Below are 18,700 nucleotides of genomic sequence, written 5' to 3' on the forward strand. Positions count from 1 at the left end.
GGACCACCTCCGTCCTTCCACCTGAGCTCTTTCCCCCTCCCAAGGCTCCTCGTACCCCCATCCACCATTCACCACATACTTCGTCAGGTTATAACGAGCACTGTATCGGCTTGGCAATGGGACCAAGTTATTAGGGAAGCAAGGAATATTTCCATAATAACACCTCTTCAACTGGAGAACATTAATTCTGTATGGTGACTCTAACAACAGTGACCACTTCTAAGTGACCACTTTAGTAAGCACTCTCTGTGTACTAGGCTCTGTGCCAAGTGCTCTACGCATATTATAAATTGTTACAATTTAACTCATCAGTCAGTCAGTTCAGGGGCTCAGTCATGTCCGACTCTTTGCAACCCCATGGACTGCGGCACAAACTCCCAGAGTTTACTCAAACTCATGTCCACTGAGTCAGCGATGCCATCCAGCCATATCATCCTCTGTCATCCCCTTCTCCTCCTGCCCTCAATCTTTCCCAGCATCAGGGTGTTTCCTAATGAGTCAGCTCTTCGAATGAGGTGGCCAAAGTATTGGAGTTTCAGCTTCAACATCAGTCCTTCCAATGAACACTCAGGACTGATCTCCTTTAGGATGGACTGGTTGGATCTTCTTGCAGTCCAAGGAACTCTCAAGAGTCTTCTCCAACACCACAGTTCAAAAGCATCATTTCTTCGGCGATCAACTTTCTTTATAGTCCAACTCTCACATCCATACCTGACTATTGGAAAAACCATAGCTTTGACTAGATGGACCTTTGTTGGCAAAGAAATGCCTCTGTCTTTTAACATGCTGTCTCAGGTTAGTCAAAATTTTCTTCCAAGGTGCAAGTGTCTTTTAATTTCATGGCTGCAGTCACCATCTGCAGTGATTTGGGGGCCCAAAAAAATAAAGTCTGTCACTGTTTCCAATGTTTCCCCATCTATCTGCCATGAAGTGATGGGACCAGATGCCATGATCTTAGTTTTCTGAATGCTGAGTTTTAAGCCAACTTTTTTACTCTCCTCTTTCACTTTCATCAAAAGGCTCTTTAGTTCTTCTCTGCTTTCTGCCATCACGGTAGTGTCACCGGAATATCTGAGGTTATTGGTATTTCTCCTGGAAATCTTCCAGCCTATGCTTCATCCAGCTCAGCATTTCTCATGATGTACTCTGCATATAAGTTAAATAAGCAGGGTGACAATATACAGCCTTGACATACTCCTTCTCAATTTGGAACCAGTCTGGTGCTCCATGTCCAGTTCTAACTTTTGCTTCCTGACTTGCATACCGATTTCTCAGGCGGCAGGTCAGGTGGTCTGGTATGCCCATCTCTTGAAGAATTTTCCACAGCTTGTGGTGATCCACATGGTCAAAGGCTTTGCCTTAGTCAATAAAGCAGAAATAGATGTTTTTCTGGAACTCTCTTGCTTTTTCAATGATCCAACAGATGTTGTCAATTTGATCTCTGGTTCCTCTGCCTTCTCTAAATCCAGCTTAAACATCTGGAAGTTCATGGTTCACGTACTGTTGAAGCCTGCCTTGGAGAATTTTGAGCATTACTTTGCTAGCGTGTGAGATGAGTGCAATTGTGCGGGTAGTTTGAGCATTCTTTGTCATTGCCTTTCTGTGGGATTGGAATGAAAACTGACCTTTTCCAGTCCTGTGGCCACTGCTAAGTTTTCCAAATTTGCTGACATATTGAGTGCAGCACTTTCACAGCATCATCTTTCAGGATTTGAAATAGCTCAACTGGAATTCCATCACCTCCACTAGTTTTGTCCATAGTGATGCTTCCTAAGGTCTATTTGACTTCGCATTCCAAGATGTCTGGCTCTAGGTGAGTGATCACACCATCATGATTATCTGGGTCGTGAAGATCTTTTTTGTATAGTTCTTCTATGTGTTCTTACCACTTCTTCTGAATATCTTCTGCTTCTGTTAGGTTCCTACCATTTCTGGCCTTTATTGAGCCCATCTTTGCATGAAATGTTCCCTTGGTATCTCTAATTTTCTTGAAGAGATCTCTAGTCTTTCCCATTCTATTGTTTCCCTCTATTTCTTTGCACTGGTCACTGAGGAAGGCTTTCTTATCTCTCCTTGCTATTCTTTGGAACTCTGCATTCAAATGGGTATATCTTTCCTTTTCTCCTTTGCTTTTAGTTTCTCTTCTTTTCACAGCTATTCATAAGGCCTCCTCAGAGAGCCATGTGGGTTTTTGCATTTATTTTTCTTGGGGATGGTCTTGATCCCTGTCTCCTGTACAATGTCATGAACCTCCATCCATAGTTCTTCAGGCACTCTGTCTGTCAGATCTAATCCCTTGAATCTATTTCTCATTTCCACTGTATAATTGTAAGGGATTTGATTTAGGTCATACCTGAATGGTATAGTGGTTTTCCCTACTTTCTTAAATTTAACTCTGAATTTGGCAATAAGGAGTTCATGATCTGAGCCACAGTCAGCTCCCTGTCTTGTTTTTGCTGACTGTATAAAGCTTCTCCGTCTTTGGCTGAAAAGAATATAATCAATCTGATTTTGGTATTGACCATCTACACTGGTGATGTCCATGTGTAGAGTCTTCTCTTGTGTTGTTGGAAGAGGGTGTTTGCTATTACCAGTACGTTCTCTTGGCAAAACTCTACTAGCCTTTGCCCTGCTTCATTCTGTACTCCAAGACCAAATTTGCCTGTTACTCCAGGTGTTTCTTGACTTCCTACTTTTGCATTCCAGTCCCCTATAATGAAAAGGATATCTTTTTTGGGTGTTAGTTCTAGAAGGTCTTGTAGGTCTTCATAGAACCATTCAACTTCAGCTTCTTCAGCATTACTGGTCGGGGCACAGACTTGGATACCATGATATTGAATGCTTTGCCTTGGAAATGAACAGAGATCATTCTGTCGTTTTGGGGATTGCATCCAAGTACTGCATTTCGGACTCTTTTGTTGACTAAGATGGCTACTCCATTTCTTCTAAGGGATTCTTGCCCACAGTAATAGATATAATAGTCATCTAAGTTAAATTCATCCATTCCAATCCATTTTAGTTTGCTGACTCCTAAAATGTTGATGTTCACTCTTGCCATCTCCTGTTTGACCACTTCTAGTTTGCCTTGATTCATGAACCTAAGATTCCAGGTTCCTATGCAATATTGCTCTTTACAACACTGGACTTTGCTTCTATCACCAGTCTCATCCACCAATGTGTGTTGTTTTTGCTTTTGGCTCCGTCTCCTCATTCTTTCTGGAGTTACTTCTCCACTGATCTCCAGTAGCATATTGGGCACCTACTGACCTGGGGAGTTCATCCTTCAATGCCCTCCTATCTTTTTGCCTTTTCATACTGTTCATGGGGTTCTCAAGGCAAGAATACTGAAATGGTTTGCCATTCACTTCTCCAGTGCACCACATTTTGTCAGCTCTCCACCATGACCCATCTATCTTGGGAGGCCCTACACAGCATGGCTCATAGTTTCATTGAGTTAGACAAGGCTGTGGTCCATGTGATCAGTTTGGTTAGTTTTCTGTGATTGTGGTTTTCAGTCTGTCTGCCCTCTGATGGAGAAGGATAAGAGGCTTTTGGAAGCTTCCTGATGGGAGAGACTGTCTGAGGGGAAAACTTGGTCTTGTTCTGATGAGCAGGGCCATGCTCAGTAAATCTTTAACCCAACTTTCTGTTGATGGGTGGAGTTATGTTCCCTCCTTGTTATTTACCTGGGGCCAAACTATGGTGGAGGTAATGAAGAATATGGTGACCTCCTTCAAAAGGTCCCATGCATGTACTGCTACCCTCAGGGCCACCAACCCTGCAGCAGGCCACCATCGACCCACACCTTCACTAGAGACTCCTGGACACTTCCGGGTAAGCCTGGGTCAGTCTCTTGTGGGGTCACTGCTCCTTTCTCCTGGGTCCTGGTGCACACAAAGTTCTGTTCGTGCCCTCCAAGAGTCTATTTCCAAGTCCTGTGTAAGTTCTGGCAGCTCTATGGTGGGGTTAATGGTGACCTCCTCTAAGAGGGCTTATGCCATACCCAGGTCTACTGCACCCAGAGCCCCTGCTCCTGCAGCCGTCCACTGCTCATCCGAACCTCCACAGGAGACACTCAAACACAGTTTTGCATCAGTCTCTGTGGAGTCTCTGGGTCCTGGTGCACACAAGGTTTGTTTGAGCCCTCTGAGAGTCTCTAGGAGGAATGGGGATTGATTCTAAACGTGAATTTGCCTCTCCTACCATCTTGCTGTGGCCTCTCTGACCTTGGACGCGGGGTATCCCCTCAAAGTTGCTCCAGCGCTGCCCAGCCACTGTTCCAGCAACATGCAGCTGGATTTAACTCATACAGCAACCGTATGAGGTGGATACTTGTATTATCATTATTAACATCCCAGTTTTACATATGAGGAATTGAAATCTCAGAAAGGAATTTTCCCAGGACAAAAGGACTAATAAGCAACACTGACAGAGTTCAGATTCTACTAGGTATGGGGGCTATAGGGTGAGCAAGAGAGATCCAGTCCCTTCCCTCAAGAAACTCATTGTTCAATAGATTATGTAAACCTCAATAGCTGCCCTCATTGACCAGAGAGCAGGGATTCAAAATCATATACCAAAGCCCAAGCATATAATCACAATACTTTCTCCTTCTCTCTTACAGGAAATAGTCCCTCTGTGAGAAACAAATCCTGGAAATTTTCAGGCCAAAGTGAGCCATGTACCTGTATGACCAGGAGTTGATGATGAGTAGATGTTGTGTATGGGCGTATAGAACACATAGTATGTGTTGTAAGGCTTTACTTGAGTGTTACCTTCTCAAAGAGGCCACTCTAACCATGTGCCTCTTATCAGCACTGTCAACCCATCTTTCCCTACTTACTTTTTCCATCCTACTTACCACCTTCTTTTGTAATATATGATTTATCACTCCTGTTGCTTAGTATGAGCTTCCTCACGCTTTATTATAAGGCCCCCAAGGACAGAGAATCCTACCTGTTTTGTTCACTGAGGTATCCTGGGTGCCTAGACACAGCATGGTACACAAAAAATGCACCCAGTAATTATTTTTGTGTGAATCAATAAAGGTGAAAATTATATACAGATTTAGAGACAGATGGTACTAATTAAACAGAAGCCAAGACAGAGCAAGAAGAATTGAGCTGGGGACTGAGTTCCCAATCAGCAGGATGAGAGTTAACCTCCCAGCAGTCAAGAGAGGTGTGCTGTGAGAATTGGAAGTGAGTGGTCAAAGCAGATCACAGCCTGGAAACCAGAAGGCCCTGCAGGAGGTAGAGTGGCTGGGTCTCTGTGCTCAGAAACACGTCAGCAACCTGACAGCCAGGAAGCTAGGGTGGATCAGGAAGAGTCCGGCCATCTGTGTTCTGCAAGAAACAGGGAGTCAGGAGGTCAATGAGCACTCAGGGCCTGGGGATCAAAGCAGGCAAGGCCAAAATCCAGGAAGTCTGGGAAGGCAAGATAATGGTACCCATCCACCAAAACACAGAGAAGAGCCCAATCCTAAAGGCAGAGATTGTGAGAGCTAACGTTTCTTTCAATTACTCTCCAAGTAGGCATATGGTTCTTAGGACTGCAGAGGTGAGCAGGGCAGGGAGTACGGTTTAATGGCATCTCTCTTTCCAGCTTCAAGTTTAGTGGCTTCATTTTATAGCATGAAATTGGCCATGGTGGAAGTATTGACACCATGGAAATTGGCAAATACTATAAATCAGGGATTGTTTGCTTGTTTTTTGGGTAGCTGGTTGTTAAATATTTACCAGCATACTGCTAGTATGGAACTGAGGCTGCAGGGAGGCCCGGTTCTCAACTAGAAGACAGCAGTGGAATTGCAGGTAGGTACTTGGGCTAAGGCAGACTCCGTGGAAGGCACCTGTACCCTTTGACAACTGCAGACAGAGCAAGGAGTCAACTTAATAGAACGCTTCCCTGGGGTTCTCCTGTTCACTGTACAGCTTACACAGAAATACTGTCTCTTAAATTTGGAAGCCAGAGGCTTGTCTGAACTCATTTATTGTTTATTCATTTATTCAACAAGTACGAATCAAAGGCCTATCAAGTGCCCGGGTAGCATTAGACCATCAGGGTAATGAGACAGATTGTTCCTGCCCTCACGGGACTTACTGATGATCAAATGTAAACTCATTTAATACAGCCTTCAAGTTAGGGGTGGTTTTTGCAGTTTTAAAGGGTTGTAAAGAAGAAGGAAGATGAAGAGGAGGAGACAGGACAGAGACCCTGTGTGGCCTGCAAAGCCTAAAATGTTTACAAAGCTGGAGGCATAACACTCCAGACAATACTAAAAAGCTAATCAAAACATTGTGGTATTAGCACAAAAACAGGCATATGGATCAATGGAACAGAATAAAGAGCCCAGAAATAAGCCCACCCACCTATGGTCAATTAATCTTCAACAAAGGAGGCAAGAATATAAAATGCAGAAAAAACAGTCTTCAGCAAGTGGTGTTGGAAAAGCTGGACAGTTTCATGTAAATCATTGAAGTTAGAACACACCCTCACACAATACACAAAAATAAACTCAAAATAGTTTAAACACTTAAATATAAGACATGATACCATAAAACTCCTAGAAAAGAAGATAGACGAAACATTCTCTGGCATGAACCGCATTTATGCTTTCTTAGGTCAGTCTCCCAAAATAATAGAAATAAAAGCAAAAATAAACAAATGGGGTCTAACCAAACTTATAAACTTTTTCACACCAAAGGAAACCATAAACAAAATGAAAAGACAACCTAAAGACTGGAGAATTTATTTGCAAACAGGAGAAACTGGAGAAAACATTTGCAAAAATGCAAGCAACAAGGGCTTAATTTCTAAAACATACAAACTGCTCATACACTTCAATACCAAAAAAAACAAACAACGCAATCAAAAACTGGGCAGAAGACCTACACAGACAATTCTCCAAAGAAGACATAGAGACAGCCAACAGGAACATAAAAAGACACTCATCATTGCTAATTATTAGAGAAATGCACATCAAAACTGCAATGAGGCACCTCACACCAGTCAGAAGGATGACCATAATAAATGTTAGAAAGGGTACAGAGAAAAGGAAACCCTCCCACACTGTTGGTAGGAATGTAAATTCGTGCAGCTGCTATGGAAAACAGTATGGAGGTTGCTTTAAAAATTTAGAATTACCATATGACCTAGAAATTCCACTCCTGGGCACGTATCCAGAGAAAACTCTAATTCCCTAATTCAAAAAGATCCATGCACCCCAACAATCACTGTAGCACTACAGCCAAGACATGGAAGAAACCTAAATGTCCATCAACAGATGAATGGATAAAGAAGATGTGATACACACACACACATAAACATATTAATAAATGGAATTAGAGATTATCATACTAAGTGAATTGTCAGACAAAGAAAGGCAAATATCAAATGATACCACTTATATATGGAATCTTTAAAAAAGTGATACTTATTTACAAACCAGAAACAGACTCACAGACAAGTTTATGGTTACCAAAGGGGAAAGGGAGGAAGGGATAAATTAGGAGACTGAAATTAACAGATACACACCACTGTACATAAAATAAACAATAAGCATAGCACAGAAAATTATATTCAATATCTTATAACAAATTATAATGGAAAAGAATATGAAAAATACATATATACATACACATAAATGTTTCTGAATCACTTTGCCATATACCAGAAACTATTAATAACACAACACTGTAAATCAACTATACTTCCATAAAAAAAAAAAAAATTTACTGTCCAGCCCATTACAAAAAAACTTTGTCAAATTTTGGTCTAGCAGCAGAGATAAACCTTACTTTTTCACAGCCCCCACAATCAACCATTAAAAGACCAAGGTCTGAATCAGGACTTGACCTGAGGAAAGAACCATGAGTAGAGGAGGTGAAGCTACTTAAAAGGAATGAGTCTAGATATCTCCTGGGCTACAGCTCAGTGTTAGCTTATTAGAAATCGGTAAATATTTGTAAATATTCAGCTAAGTGGACCAGAGAATGAGACTGAGTACAAAGAAGTCAAGAGGGAACAAAGTCAGATGACCTCTACTCAGTTAAGCAGTGAAGGTAGAGAACAGTAACAATAGCTGACACATCTAGAATGCCTGCTGGGTACCAAATCCTATTCCAAGTACGTTGTTCATAGTAACACATTTAATATTCCCAAGAGCCCTGTGAGGTTGGTCCTATTCTTATTATTTCTATTATTCCCACTTGACAGTGGAAGAAACTGAGGTACAGACAGGCAAAGTAACTTGCCAGTGGTTGCACAGCTTATAAGTAATAAAACCAGGATTTAAAACCGGAAAATCCTATTTAGGATCTATGTTCTTAACCACTACACTGCACTCTCTCTCAGATAGACTGGTAGGAAAAGCAAAGAGAGTAGGTGAAAAAGGAGAAGAGGAAAGAGTGTGGTGATTAGTTGCATCTGAACCTAAGGACAGACAGACAGGGAAAAGCACTCAGAGTCATATTTTCAGAGAAAAGTCCAGGCCACACTCAGAGGTGGCAGTGAGCATTTTCCAATCACTTCACAGTCATGGTTAATGCCACTCTGTGCCAGGCTCTGTGACAGAAGCCGAGGGTACAGAGATGCGTCTGACTTGGGCTAGAGGGGACGCAGCCATGAGTTGACAGGCAATGCTAATACAGTCTGGATTAAGTCCTTTGCACTGTGGAGCCCAGCAAAGAAAGAAACTCCACCCAGTAAATCTGGAAGCTGTACTGGTAAGCTCAGAGCCAGGTGCCAGGATGTGGGATGTGGAGCTTTTTTTGGCCGCCTTGGGTTCCCTGGATAAACCATAATATGCCACAAAAAGACAAGGTTCAAAGGAGCACTGCAGAGTTCAACAAATATCCACATGCCAGACCAGTGAAGCAAAGGCATAAATTCTGAAAGAAGTAGTGGGTCAAAAACCCAGCAGCTATAAGAAATAGGGGTATGGTGGCAGGTAGGCAGTTGGAGAGCCCAGATCAACCAACAGAATCCAGAACAGAGCAAGCAGAGATGGACCAAGGGGACCTGGACATGTCAGGGTCTTCATTCCATGCCACCTTCCCTACCTCACAGATTTGTCCCTCACCTTATTTCCTAACAGCTGACATGCTACCAGCCTTCAGAATCAGGAAGTTGCTGACTTTGGTGCCCCCTAGTGCTGGGGAAGACCGGTCCAGAGTTAAGCATTTAATGCTAATACTTCTATACTCTCTGCCACCATCCGGCTGACCTTCCCAGGATGAGCTAATCCTCTTCCTCTAAAAGGAAGTGTCCAGCTCCTTTTCTCACTCACATTTCTTCCTGGAAACATTCCATCCAGAGCTTAAGGCTGCCAGTGGCCTGACACTGTTGATGATTTCACAATATCCCTCTGGGAACTGAAGTGACTTAGCAGTCATTAAGACCAAGATAACAGCGCAAGTTGTCAGTGGTTCCTTGCAGAGCAGAGAAATGTCAAGGCTATTGGGTGTCTAAATGGAGCTGCAGGTCCTAGGGTTAATGGAACAGAAAAGAAAAAAAATGACAGTGTACAGAGTTAAAGGCTAGTCCAACAATTATCAAGTCCCCAGGGAGTAAGTCTCAATAAAGACTTGTTGACTCTGTTCTAAGAATAGGAAGGGTGGTATGCTACACCATAGTCCTTCCTTCCTGATTTCCAGCATACCGACCCACACGCCTATACTGAACATTACCAGTGGACACTGTCACTGCTGTGATTTTAATATATTAGCCATCCATAGGCCATCCATGTTTGGCCAAAACCCCTCCTCATAGGAACTATTCACCCCACCCCTATCCACATGGCAAATTCCTACTTGGCCTTGTCTTCCCCAACACATTTGGTTAGTTAGGGATGAAGCACTTGACCCCAGGAGAGATAACCAGAGCCCTTCTTTGGGATTCTCTCAACTGGAATAAGAGAGTCAGTCTATGCTCATCCACACTGCATGCCCCTCTACTTGCTCTAGTGTTTCTCAGCCACTCCAACTGAGGTCTACTTTGGTCTGTTTCTCTGGATTCCAACTCACTGCATCATTCTTGGCTGTTGCTTCACTATCGGTATGTCTTCAAAGTATTCAGACCCTCCAACCAGCAAGATAATTAGCCACTGCCACCCAGCATCAAGGGCTGAGCCCAGAAAAGCATAATGAATCTGTGAACGTTGCCACCGGAAGTCAGAAAAGGGAAAAGTCAGTGTGGGGTCTTATAGAACAAATGGCTAGAATTTAGAGAGATAGAAAGGACATTCCAATCTGGAAAAAATAATGACAATAAAGCAGAAAAGAGCTTAGGTCCAGAGGCCCGTAGACAAGAAATGAACTCGACAGGGGTGAGTCTTATAAGAATGGGACCATAGAGCTCTGTGGCAAGCTGCAGAGTCGGGGTTCTGTTCCACAGGATGGGGTTTGTTAAGTTGTCCAGAACACGGCCAACTTCAAGAGATACCAAGTAAAATTCAGAAGACAGCAGGAGGGCAAAACTGACTACTACGCTCAGAAACGATTGGTAATCCAAGACAAAAATAAGCACCACACATCCAAATAGAGAATGATCGTTCATGTAACAAACAGAGATATCATTTGTCAGACTGCTTATGCCCATAGAGAAGGACATATAACAGTTTGTGCAGTTTATGCTCATGAACTCCCGAAGTATGGTGTGAAGGTTGGCCTGACAAATTATGCTGTAGTACATTGTACTGGCCTGCCACTGGCCTGCAGGCTTCTGAATAGGTTTGGTATGGACAAAATTTACAAAGGCCAAGTCGAGGTGACTGGAGATGAATACAATGTGAAAAGTGTTGATGGTCAACCTGGTGCCTTCACCTGTTACTTTGATGCAGGACTTGGCAGGACTACTACCGAGAATAGTTTCTGGGGCCCTGAAGGGAGCTGTCAATGAAGGTTTGTCTATCCCTCATAATACCAAACGGTTCCCTAGTTATGATTCAGAAAACAAAGAATTCAGTGCTGAGGTATACCCAAAGCACATAATGGGGCAGAATGCTGCAGATTACATGTGTTACCTGATTGAAGAAGATGAGGATGTTTACAGGAAACAATTCTCTCCATTCATAAAGAATAACATAATTCCATACATGATGGAGGATATGTATAAAAAAGTGCATGCTGCAATATGAGAGAATCCAGTGTATGAGAAGAAGCCTAAGAAAGAAGTTAAAAAGAAGAGGTGGAATCAGCCCAAAATGTCACTTGCCCAGAAGAAAGATCAGGTAGCTCAGAAGAAGGCAAGCTTCCTTAGAACTCAGTAATGGGCTGCTGGGAGTTAATAAAGTGAAAGTGAAAGTCGCTCAGTCATGTCCAACTCTTTGTGACCCCATGGATTGTATAGTCCATGGAATTCTCCAGGCCAGAATACTGAAGTGGGTAGCCTTTCCCTTCTCCAGGGGATCTTCCCAACCCAGGGATCGAACCCAGGTCTCCCGCATTGCAGGCGGATTCTTTACCAGTTGAACCACAAGAGAAGCCCACGAATTAATAAACCAAGCCACAATCTTCTATCAGGATTTTTCAGGTAAAGACAATAATAAACTTATCAAACAAGCAAAAAAAAAAAAAAAGAAAAGAATGGGACCATAATGCCATCTGCAACAACATGGATGGACCTAGAGATTATCATACTAAGTAAATCAGACAAAGACAAATATCATATGGTATCACTTATATGTAGAATCTAAAAAAAAAAAAAAAATGAATGTATCTGCAAAATAGAGACAGACTTACAGACTTTGAAAGCAAATTTATGGTTAATAAAAGGGAAATGTTGATGGGAGGGATAAAGTAGAAGTTTGAGAATAACATATATACATTCCTACATATAAAATAGATCATCAACAAGGACCTACAGTATAGCATAGGAAACTCTCCTCAGTATTCTATTAATACCCACATGGGAAAAGAATCTGAAAAAAGAATGGATATCTGTATGTGTATAACTGAATCAGTTGTATACCTGAAACTAATGCAACATTGTAAGTCAACTATACTGCAATATAAAATAAAAATTTAAATTTAAAAAATGGGACCAAACTAGGTGAACTTAAGAGATTATACAAGGTCTTAACAATAAGGCAGAGGAGATTAGACTTGGTATGCAGGCAGGGATCATGGTAGGTGTTTGACAGAAAAAGAAGGAAGGGGCTTTCCTGGTGGTCCAGTGGTTAAGAATCTGCCTTGCAATGCAAGGGACACCAGTTTGATCCCTGGTCCAGGAAGATCCTACATGCCACAGCGCAACTAAGCCTATGCACCACAACTACTAAACTGGAGCCCTAGAGCCCACAGGCTGCAACTACTGAAGCCCATGCACCCTAGAGCATGTGCCCTGCCACAAGAGAAGCCCTCACACCACAACTAGAGAGTAGCTCCCACTCTCCACCACTAAAGAAAGTTTGTGCAATAGCAAAGTCCCAGCACATAAAAAAAAAAAAAATTAAAATTAAACAAATAAATAAATTTTTTAAAAAGAAGGAAAACAATAGTTTAGCTATGTATCTCTCACAGAAGATGAGACTCTCCCTGAACTACAAAGAAGATAAAAGAGGGGATAATGCTTATTCTCCCTACAAAAAGCATCCTTCGTTTTTCTAAAGAATTTATCAATGGATATTTTGAGACTTTTTGTTGTTAGGGTTCTATTCAATATAGAAATTTAGAAAATATAGACAAGCAAAATAAAAAACGAAAGTCTCCCAAAACTTCATGTACAAAATAAGCATTAAGACATTTATATACATGCTTCCAAATTATTTATAGTATGTATTAATTAAAATTGATATATGCTATACAAATACGGTTCTTCTCACTTATCAATATGTTTTCCACTGGTTGCTTTTCAGTGGTAAATTCCTCTATTATATTTAAAATATTATTTGATTCAAAAACCTGAGATTTACATGTATCTTTTTTAGAATTTCATTCCACAGCTCAGATCAACATTTTCCTAAATTTGTTCTATAGAACACTTAGTTATAAGATATTCTGTCCCAAATAATAGAGTTATATTTAGGAGAGGCTTCATCCCTTGTGAAAATGAAAGGTTTTTAGGTGTCCTACAATGAGCTGATCAAAGTTAAATGAAGTTTGCTCCAAGAAATACCTTCTCAATGAAAATTCATCAATACTGATATAATTCTAACTGAAATTAATGTATTCAGAAAGAGAGTTCAAAACATGGTCCTAGTTAAAATATCCTATAACCCAAAGAAGTTATCAAAAGAAAGCCCACTTTTGTAACAGTAGTGATCACCCCATTACTCAGTGAGGCCAGCCCTGGCCACAGGGCTACTTTACAAGGACTTAGACACCAGAATTCAGGCATCTACTTGAGGTTGCTGATGAAATTAAGATTCCTTTCAACCCTGAGACTCCATGAATTCTGAGCATTAAAAAAACCTTTCAGATCCACTTATTTGCCAGCCTCAACGTAAGCTATTTCCCCTCTGCAAGTTTCAGTTTCATCATCTACAAAATGAAGGATCTTTGTGTGAAGTCAAGGCTGCCATCCAATTGCGGGCCATAATCTGGATCCCCTTGGGGTCACTTCCTACAATAACATACTCATACCCCCTTAGTATCCTAACTTTTACATCCTCACTGAGGATGTCTTTTCTTTCTCTGTTGAGGAAAAAACGGTATAAGTAAACAATATCATCAAGAATTGCTCATATGTGCACACAGACCATACACCAAACAGCTGAAAAACAAAGAAAGTAGGTGAAAGGTGAAGTTGCTTTGCTGAATGGGTATTAGAGGTTGGCATACAAATCCACAGGGAGGATGAAAGCTTCACTAACGCTAGTACTTGCTCTGAAAACTCTGTTCACAGAACTTCCATCTCAGCAGCCCAGCCTCCTGTCCCCCCAGCTGGTTTCTTCTGAAAGGCCTAGAGGCAAAGATATAGTTTTTCTCCCTCGCTATCCTTTTTTCCAGGAATACAAATAGAAGTGATTCTTCTAAATGTTTTTAAGAGACTAAGGCTCAATCAGAAAGAGATCTTCAGGAAAAAAAGCTTGAAGCAGCTTCAAAGCAGCCCTTGGACCCCACGCGATTTGGCTTCTCTGAACCCTGGGAGGGGTCTTGCTATTTTGTGTGCTCCTCAGAGCCCAGAGAAACCAATTTTTGCCCCTCTTTCTTCCTGATGTTGAACAAGAATACAGGAATCTCAAGGGGGATTTATCTGGGCTATACTGCAATGTGGAATAAAATAGCTTTGAATGGTAGTCCTTTCTTGAGATGAACTTTCACTCACCTTCCAGGCAAAATATCAAAAAGAGACCAACAAAACCTTTATCTAATTAAGTCTGAGAGAGGCACAGAGTTGATTCCCTGGCTGAACCTAACACCCTTGAAGAAGCTCTAAAACCCTCGGGGCTCCTCACTGGGTGCAGAATTAAGCATATTGCTTGTGCTTGAATAAAATATACAAATTCAACCAAGCAGTCTTTTTGGGTTTTGTGCCTGAGGTCTAGTGTTCCTTTTGTCCTGTGTGTCTTTCCATAGAGGACAGTCACTTGAACCCTACTCCAAAGTTGGCCAGCTCCATCACTATAAAATACTTAAGTTCACCTTAAAGGGAACAGATCAGGCTAGTGCTGTTTACAGTGTCAAAGGCAGAGAATGGCCCCCCAAAGCCTCAAGAGTGAGTTACAGGACTGTTCTTTTACTGTCTGGCTAATAAACATTTGTAACTTTAGCAGAATTTTATCAAAGACCTCAGCTGGTGTAGAGGTTGTAAGGAAGATGATTTATAGTCCCACCCACCTGAAACTATTAGAGGTATGAAAATCTATTTTGTCCAGGACATTGAAAGTCCCATGTCCCAGGAAACCCCAGAATGCTAGGCAAACCAGGACATCGGCCAGCCTACATATCTACCAGAACAATTTACCAATGCCAAATTAGCTTGAGTCATTGCAAAACATCTTGTTTCCCTTATAACCTTTACAGACTTAAGTCCCCCCACCAAAACAACAACAACAACAACAACAACAACAACGAGATCTAGAGCTTTGCTACTCAAAATGTGGTCCACAGACCAATATGTGGTCCACAGATCTCTATTTCCCAGAACTTACTAGAAATGCAGTCTAGGTCCCACCTCAAACCTACTGAATTAAGATATGCAATTCAGCAAAGTCTCCAAGTGAAACCTTGTCTCAGGGGCATCTTAACTGGGACGAACTAGCCTAAAGGAAGGTATCTCAGAGTGGGACTTTTAGCTCAGTCTTGAAGTCAGTAGGAGTGAGTCAGCAGAGAGCACAGCAAACAGAGGCACAGAAGACAGCAACATGTTCATTCATTCACCAGGAGTCACTTGTTGTTTCTGGGGGCCAGGGGTGGACATAATCTGGAAGGCAAACTGGAGAGAGACCATGGAAGCCCTTGAACATAAGATTGCTTAGCCCTGTATCTTCCCTGTTCTCTCTCTTCTCAAGGCTCAGCTACTAAATTATGTTTTATTTTCTAAAAGCTAGAACCGCTCCCTCCCCCTGACCTCTTCTGGCAGCAGCTGGACTCCTAAAGTGCTAGCTAAGACAGCAGGTCCAGGAAGACCCTCCCCAAGGGATGCATTCAGGTTTAAGCTTTTCTATCTGGGAACCTTTGAACACTCAGAGTCCTGTGTCTGGTTTAGGGAACTCAGTCTCTGATGGGGGAAAGCAGAGGAGAGAGCCAGCAGTTAAAGGAATGCAGATCAGGATCTCTATTTCCAAATGAAAAGCTGGAAAAATGAGATGTTGTAAGCAGTTTCTCTTTCATTCAGAAACCATATGGAGTACTGGTTACTTAATTACTTTGTGCCTCAGTTTCTTAAGCCATACAGTGGGATAACCCTTGAACCTACCTCAGATTGAGCTCGTGAATTAATGTAAGCAAAGCTCTTAAAACAGTACCTAGATCCTATGAGGAGATCTGTAGATGGCACTGCTTTGAATTTAACATAATGCAGGAGCTGAAGACATGACTTGCTGAGTAGGGAGCTAGGATGTGGCAGTTAGCCTGATTCAACCCAAGGGGAATCTTCATAGGTCTTCATCTTCATAGATGCAGACATTTGCAAACACATTATTCTTTGCTACTTAAATGAACACCAAATAAAGAACAGTAATCAATCAAATACATGGTGAACTGAGACTTACGCGGTACATTAGTCAGGGGATGATCAGAGAAGCAGTGTGAGGATGAGTGATACAGAATAGGATTTATTATAGTGGTTAGACCTTAAGTTAAATAGTACAAAGCCACCACACTGTGCATTCCTAGCAAGGCTGGTCAATTTTGAAATTTCACCAAAAAAACTTAGTCCCTATACCGAAGCCCAGGAGCCTATTCAAAGGATTTCCTTTACTCTTTCCCTTTGGGGTATAACACACACTGCCCTTTGTATACCTCTGTAATAGAACCTGTGTCACTTGTGCTGCAACTATTGTGTCCACCTCCTTCCTGGACTCTGTAAGCTCCATCTGGCCAAAATTTGTGCTTCACCTCTTTTTATCTCCAGCTTCTGGCATAGTTCCTGTCATGTGTTAGGTCAAATCATGCAAAATCACTAATATTATACCATCTTCAGTCCACCAAAAAAAAAAATCAGAATTTCATAAATTTCAGGGTATTCAGAGGCACCCGGCAAATGTTAACCAAGTAAGTGAACACAAGGCAACCACATACTCATAATTTCTGGTTAAGCATCAATGAAAGAAAGTACTTGATGGAAAGAGACGCCAGCTCCTTATTACATACTCAATTATCTCTATACCCTTGAATCTGAAGTGCCAGTGAGTAAACTCTAACACATCAAATACACAAGTTTTGAAGCACTTTCGGGTTTCTAGAGCTTGGCACTGTCTCCACACAGAAGATGAGTGATTCCCCAAGGGGTCAAATACACAGTTTTCTGTACCATTGTAGTGTTTTCAGAGGCTGGCAGTATCTCCATGCAGCTAAGTGACAGACTCTGAGATGGATGAGATTAACTTCTGAGATGGCAAGTGTCCAAGACAGCTCAGTAAGCAGCTGCTGAACTCTGCCTGATTTTCAGTCCCAGCATCACGGGATAGCAAGGAGCTTCAGAGGTCACAGATCCCAACCATATATCACTTGGAAGTGAAAATTAGCAGATGCAAAATAACTATTTTAAAAATCAAGAGATGTATCAGTAAAAGAGAGTTTGAGAAAAGGAAAGCAAGAAAGGAAGGAGATAGCTGATAGAAACTCTTTAGCACCAGGCAGTTGCACCTGCCAAATGCAGCCTTTGACCTCACTTCACCCAGCTATAAGAGGTCTAAAATTGTGAGGTTGTGGCAAGATCCCCCATCCAAATGGGCCCCAGCAGCCACCATTTGAAGTTGCAGAGAGGTCTGAGCTGGTGGGTCAGGGAGAGGTTGTTCTGAACCTTTAAAAGGGACAAAGCTCCAGAGAAATGTTGTCCTTGCAGATGTGCCTCTGCCTGGATCCAGCCCTACAATTCCCTGGGGTCTGGGTCTCCTCTCATTTCTACTTCCTACTCCTTGGTCCTCAGGTCTCTTAACCATCACTATCTTCTGCCCCTGGTTACATGGTGACTGGACTTTTCACCTCCATCCTGAGTCCTGCCTCTCACACCTTGCCGGGTTATGAGGACAGGGCAAGTGAGTTTAGAAGAGCTGGTTATCTTATATAGGCTACATCACTTCAAATTCACAACAAAATGCTCAGAGGTAGGGATTATTAGCCTCCTCTAAAAGATGAAGTTAGGTAACCTGTCAAAACCCACAGAGCTAATAAAGGATGAAAGAGGAATAAAAATCCAGGTGTATCAGACTTCAAGTCCATATTCTTTCCAATATGCCACACTGTCTCTCTTTCCACGCTCCTTTTCCACTTTTCCTGGAGTCTCATGTGCATCTTCCCCAGAATGCGACAGTCCTTCTAACTCCTTCTTCAACCTACAATTCATCTCTTAAACTCCAGCAACTTCCCCTGCTCAGATTTTGGCCAACTCACAATGCCTTTTAAGATAGATGAGCTGCCTACCATTCATAATCCACAAATGAAGGGAGGGCATACCTGACCTCACCTCTCTTGCCTCCCATGAGAGTCCACTACTATAGGCAGGGTCCAAATATCTGATCATGGCATAAATGCCATTCACAATGTGGCCCCTACTGGTTCTGCTGGCCCCACTTCTCACCTGACCCTTCTATCTTTTCCTTTTTTCACCAGATTGCAACTACATTTAACCTCTTCTCCAAAAACACCTACTCTAAGGTTAAGTAGCCAACAACTTGGCCTACAGTACTTATTATAATAAGATGGAGAACTTTTAACTATCTTGGTATCTCGTGCTAAAATTTTTCTTTGGGAAGAACCACCCTTATTGGGATGGCTTTCCAGGTGGCGTTAGTAGTAAAGAACCCATTTGCCAATGCAGGAGACATAAGAGATGCAGGTTTGATCCCTGGGTTGGGAAGATACCATGGAGGAGGGCATGGCAACCCACTTCAGTATTCTTGCCTGGAGATCCCATGGACAGAGGAGCCTGGCGGGCTATAGTAGATAGGATCACAAAGAGTCAGACATGACTGAAATGACTTGGCATGCATGCACCTTTACTGGAAGAATTTCTTGATGACCCTCACTGGTGCAGAAGTTGAGGTTCTAGGGGTCCCAACTGAGGGTAGTTTGTGGGTTATGCTCTTCAGAAA

The 18,700-nt window shown here is 42.1% G+C and overlaps 1 pseudogene; it reads left to right on the forward strand.

The window, feature by feature from the left end:
- The window catches only part of LOC136176330 (large ribosomal subunit protein uL18-like), a 65,648-nt pseudogene extending 54,379 nt beyond the window's left edge, over nt 1-11,269 (forward strand).
- Nucleotides 11,270-18,700: the final 7,431 nt, after the last annotated feature.

This window comes from Muntiacus reevesi, chromosome 10 (genome assembly GCF_963930625.1).
Source record: "Muntiacus reevesi chromosome 10, mMunRee1.1, whole genome shotgun sequence".
In the NCBI taxonomy this organism is placed as follows: Eukaryota; Metazoa; Chordata; class Mammalia; order Artiodactyla; family Cervidae; genus Muntiacus; species Muntiacus reevesi.